The 6,088-nt window shown below is 43.4% G+C and overlaps 1 protein-coding gene across 1 annotated transcript in view; it reads right to left on the reverse strand.

Moving 5' to 3' along the window:
- Positions 1-5,374, reverse strand: part of ZBTB14 (zinc finger and BTB domain containing 14) — a 21,081-nt gene extending 15,707 nt beyond the window's left edge. The window contains exon 1 of the mRNA XM_083187579.1: positions 5,187-5,374. The gene's annotated coding sequence lies outside the window, so the exon portion shown is untranslated. The remainder of the gene's footprint in view (positions 1-5,186) is intronic.
- Positions 5,375-6,088: the final 714 nt, after the last annotated feature.

Below are 6,088 nucleotides of genomic sequence, written 5' to 3' on the forward strand. Positions count from 1 at the left end.
ACAAAAGTCAAATATATCATGTAGGGATCCAATGCATACATAAGTGTTGTGCCACGGATATAAATACTCCAAAGAAGTTCAAGCAGTCCAATGTCTCAACCCTTAATCACAATTCAGAACATATCAACATTCAGCTTCACAGTTTTTCTTGTTCCTGCATAATCCCAATGATTCAATGGCCATTCAATAAATGCAATACAGAGATCAATCATTAGGCATACATGAGATATAATGTGGAAAATGAAGTGAATTTCATACACAATGGTATTAAGTTTATTTATAAAAATGATTTTTTGAAATAAAGGAACATAATAATTGCAAAAACGAGTGACAGCAATAGGGACAAGATCTGCTCTGCTTATGCAAGTCTTTCTATGTTTTGGTTTTTGGAGTAACACGTAATAGGTTTCTGCAAAATAATTGATTGATATTATATTTTTATGAGAAGTTATTGAGGAAAATGTAAAGGGGCATGCACACAATGCGATATGAACTACCATTATGAACTACCAATATGTATACATGCAGTTGTGGTATTATGGGAACACTGCACATGTCAAAGATGTGCATCTCAAAAGGGAGCATGGCAAGACAGGAAGGGGAGTGCGGCTCCATCGTAGTCACTATTGGGTGTGTGCCCAACACTTACATGCTGGGCTGCCCCCCAATCCTTCCCCACACTGTGAATAGATGCCATGTGTGTGGTATCTATTAAACCGGTGGTGATTGGCAACCGCAGTTTTTCCCACCCATAGGACAATGCAGCAATTGGGTACAGAAGGCACAATGTAGACTGTTTTTTAGCACTGCACCACTAAGAGGGCAGGGTGCATTTTTAGTTTGCGCAACTGGCCAAAATTAAGTAGAAGTGATTGGAGACCTGTTTACAACATGCTGAGAGCCCATACCTTCTGAACCGCAGTGATATGTTACTTTAAGAGCTGCTATCTGTCCTGCTATGCAGACCCCAGTGACAGATAAGTAAATGTTTTGTCTAGAGGCAGCCCAGAAGCTTCCAGAGTGCTCGGCTTGCCCCCTACATGATGTGACAAACTTCCATTAGGGGGTGTGACCTAACAGGCCTCAAGGTCATGCCCCTGGTGTCCCAATCTGCCAGATAAAAATACACTGCAGGAGTGTGCAGGGCAAATAGCACTGACCAAGGAATATCTAGGGAAAGCGCCACAGTGGAAAAAGTCCCGGGTCGGGCTGGAACTTTGGTTGGAAATCATGTGATTATTATTACAGCCATTATTGCATTTTATCTATGTACCCTTTAAGAAAGTATTTATAAAAAATTCAAAAGATTATCTGTAATACATAGTCAAAGTACAGACAGGAAGTGAAATGTTCCACATGACGCCCATTTAAATTGCATTGTGGAATGCATAACCAGAGATGCAATACCTGATGCTGGCAGAGGCAGGTCAGCACTGTACTTCTAAATAGGTAAAGTGCTAAAAAGTCTTAATGCTGAACTTAGCAACAATGTTGCTTATATTGCACATGGGTGCTTTTTTCCTCCAGTATTCGATGACTTCAATTGTATCTAAAATGAAACATCTCACACAAATTTTATCAAAACAACGGTGGTATTTAAAAATAAATGTGGACAATCTATAGAATTTAAGGGGCATAACATGGTGTGATTTTGGCTATATACAATTTTGAATAGTCAAAATTGTATGGAAAGTTGGCTTAAAAAGCAGCGTTTAAGGGCTTGCTATACCGAGCGTGTCCCAGCGGCGGTGCCATCACAAGTAAAAATAGACTGCAGGCAGTCTATTCTGACTACATCTCATGAAGTGTATTTCATCATAGACCAAAGTGCACAGTAAAAATTGCAAGTGCATTAGCCAAAATTGGCTGCATGCACTGTAAGGGGAAATCGCATAGTCAAAATCGTCCATAGACAGAATCGCACTGTGTGGAATTAGAGGAATATAAAATGTAGTAAAAAACAAAACCTTTATGGTTAGTGCCTCAATGTTCACAAAAACACATTTGGAAATTTTACAACTTCAAGGGGAAGGAGGAAGTGGGATGCTGGAGTTGCAATGGCTTCTTCAACACTTCACAACCAGGAAAATGATAAGTATTTCTCTACCAACTAGGGTGGCGGATCCCGGGATTTGGCCCCCAAAACACTGGCGTCTGAGCACTGGCTCAGATGCTGCCTGGCTTCTTTCATACCCGGAGAGCACTGCGCAGCGTGACCTCTCAGCATGACATCAGAGGTCAAGCTGCGCAGGCAGAGATCAACCCATACTGCCGAGAAGGGGGAAAAAAAAATGAATGTTGGGGTACAGATGTGTCCGCATACATTTAGCATCAATATGCCAAACTACAGTGAGTGAGCCATCTCTCATCCTAACCTACTGTTTATGCTCACTTCTTTCCCTTTTGTGTCACCCCTGTCTGTCTAACCCTCCCCTTTTAGAATGTAAGCTCTCACGCGCAGGGCCCTCTCTCCTCTTGTGCCTTTCTTAGAATATATAAACCTCTGCCACCCTGATGATTGCTTCAGTGTCCTGTCCCCTGATGCAACTATCCATATTTACCATGTACTTGTCCTAAACTGTCTTGTACTGTAATTTGATTTATGTTTTTGCTCCTAATTATGCTTTGTAAAGCGCTGCGGAATCTGTGCACTATATAATAAATAAATAAACAAACTGCGGGTATAATTTATTGTGATTGGTGAAAATTATGGGTATAAATTTAAATGTTTTGCGAGCCAGATCCCCCATCTAAAGTGACCGTTCACGTGGAGCAATTATAATTTTTTTCATGCACAAACGGGTCACTTCTCACTAATTTTTGCTTGCTAGCTCAGGGGGCTAGGAGTACAACGGTCAGCAGCTTGCATCCAAACAAAGCAACAACTGAATTGCTCAGTCAGTCACCATTAAGTGGACACCAGTATGAATAAGAACAGCATCCCCCCTCCAGCCTATGGAGAAGATGTAATAGTAGAACCTATATTCCTTTCGTAGAGACTAGATGTAATAGTAGAACTTCTAATCCATTCGTAGAGAGGACCTGAATGTGACATCAGGTGAGGGTGGACATTCTTTGATGCCCTTACAGCGGTTTTATTGTTCTCCAATCTACTGTAGGTTTTTTTTTAGCTGCATTATTCCCTTGCAGGTTCACTTTGTTCACGGTGTACCCAGTGCATAATGGTAAATGTTCCTTTGGTGATGGAATCTAGGCACTGCTTAATTGATGGAATCTAGGCACTGCAATTGCATGACTTTGCATGCAGTTTATAGCAGCAACCTAGCAAAAGGCTAAAACCATCAGGCGCCGTGTGTACACATAACATTGACTTCTCATTAGAGCTGACCGGTGACCCTGGGGATCCCTTCTGCCCAAATACTATCACCAACTTGGATAATGCCTACAAGCGGGTCCCCGTCACAGTCGACACACACGGTGTCTCCAGCAAGTAGCTGCTTTGAGTTGACAAGTGAACCTGCAGCCCCGAACTTTGGGCTGTCATCCACAAGTGCGGTAATCACCAATTGTAGCTGGCAGGCTACCGCCCCAGCAAGCAGACTCCACTCCCAACTTGGCCCGCTGGACGGTTCGTAGCCTGGAAGTGTGAGATATTTTGTCGGCCGCATATAAGATCAGCGGCAACTACACGGAGCGCCCAGTGGCTGGCTAATATTGCCATCAGATTCATTCATACAGACGGCCCGGTGATCGGCCACAGCCATCTAAGGATCTGTCACAAGTCTACTAAATCTGAGGAGTGCAGATTCTGCACTGATGTACCTTCCCCTCCCAAACATCAATCTGGAGAACTTTGTGTGAGTAACATCAAACTCCCCCACGTATTGTGCATTTGACCAACTGGGAGGATACATTTATTATTTATTTACAGTTTCTTATATAGCGCAGCAGATTCCGTCGCGCTTTACAATAGTAGACAGTGATAAAACAAACTGGGTAACAACAGACAGACTTGGAGGTAGGAGGGCCCTGCTGCAAGCTTACAATCTATAGGATACATACATAATTACAAAAATCTACAGATGTAATTTTGCTTGTGGATTCCACAGCTGCCCATGTATGGGTGCATAAGACACCGTGTGTCAAGTATCCATTTGTCAGGAAATATTGGTACACCTTAGGCCCATTTTTTAAACAATTGTTTTGGGTTTTTTAAATACTTTTATGGTTTTTGCATGCATGCAATTAATTTCATGTATTTTAATTAATTATTGTCATTAAAGTGTTTTTATGTGTACACACGGCGCAATGGTTTTTGTCTTTTGCTTGTAATACTTTTTCGAGGGCGGCATCCCTCTACCATACAGCAGCCCCTTGTACACATCACATAGCTACTGTTCCCAAGCGCTTTAGATTTATTGCTCTGCTTTTGTTTTTATAGCAGCAACCAACCTGGTCTGGCATAAATGTTACGCTATTGCTGCCTTTTACCTTATTTTTTGCCCGTATTTCATTTGCATAATGCTTCATCTGTCTAACAATAGTTAAGAGGTTCTACATTTTATAACATGAGAAACTATAATGTAACTGCAGTGTGCACTGTTGTTTCCCTACCCTAATAGTAAATTCTGACAGAAAAACTTGCCCACTAGCAAGAATGCTGCACTATAGGAGACAAAGGGACAGATGCACTAACCTTCATAAAGTGATAAAGTGGAAAGTGATAAACAACCAGCCAATCACTTCCTACCTGTCATCTTTCAAACCCAGCCTGTAACATGAAAGTTAGGAGCTGATTGGCTGGTAGTCTACCAATCTCTACTTTATCACGCTTTGAAGCTTAGAGCATTTGGCTCTAAAGCTTCTTTACATGGACCCAACACTTCTGCATTGGGGGAGTGCACATATGTCACAGTGCTGTACAGTGCCTTTCCCTGCACCAAGGGTTACCCTTTAAATCAAATTCTGTGTGAAAATGAGCACTGGGAAGAGGGAGAAGTTACCTCACATAAAACACCTAGTAGCACAGGGCAAGAGCAGGGCAGCCATGTAAACCTTTTCACTTCTCTCCTCATGCTCAGTTCGGCTTTATTTGAGGACTTTAATGATAAGGCTAAACCTGAGCCTGGGAGGTGAGGGAGCGCTACCGGAGGGCGAACCCTTCCACTGGGGGTAAGCAGCAGCAGCAGGACACCCTCCCCCCTCCCACCCGGCATCTCACTTACTGTTTGGCGGGCTCCGGGTAGGAGAGCGGGAGGCTATGAGGAAGCAGGCTGCGGTGCTCGCCTCCAGTGCAGGGTCGGTCGGGGTGGAAGGGGCTGCCGGGATCCTCCTTCCGGCGGGGCGGCTCCGTCCGAGCAGAGAGCTGCACTGTGGCGCTGCCAGTGACGCGGCCAAGGAGTCGCGCTGCGATGACGTCTTGGATGAAACGTCATCGCAGCGCGACTTGCACTGCGTCACAGTGCCGGGCGGCGGGCGGAGATGTAACGCCATAGAAACGTAATGTGGGAGGGAACATTGATTAACTGGGTGCGCCACCACAATGTATTTGTATTTTCATAAGCTTAATACCATATTGCACCCCCCGGCCGAACACACATGCAAATGCCAGTTGGTATTAGAAATAAATTAATTGTCAAAACTGAAGGGGATCTAGACACTACCGTTTGTCTTTAGCACCCAGGGTGTCAATTCAAGGGGCGTGTCAAATGGGCTCCACTGTTTTTTTTTTTTTTTTTTTTTAGGGAGGGGGAGCAGTTAGAGCTTTGTTCTGGTTGGTTACAGACTACAGCAGTGGTTCCCCACCTTGGGGTGCCTAAGGATGTTGCAAGGGTGCCTTGGGTTGGGGGTCCATGACCAAAATAAATTATTTATGCTTAAAGTGATAGGCAAAACCAGTGCTGGTGGCTACCAATTATAAAATATATGGACAATTAGAATCAGAGTTACAGTGGGGCAAAAAAGTATTTGGACAGCCACTGATTGTGCAAGTTGACCCACTTAAAAAGATGTGAGCACTCTGTAATTTCCATCATACATACACTCCAACTGTGAGAGACAGAGGGGGAACTTTACTAAAGGAAATGTGTAAAAATAGGTGTATTTGTACCCAGAAATACACTTATTT

The sequence above is a fragment of the Crinia signifera genome, chromosome 5 (assembly GCF_055691185.1).
Source record: "Crinia signifera chromosome 5, ASM5569118v1, whole genome shotgun sequence".
In the NCBI taxonomy this organism is placed as follows: domain Eukaryota; kingdom Metazoa; phylum Chordata; class Amphibia; order Anura; family Myobatrachidae; genus Crinia; species Crinia signifera.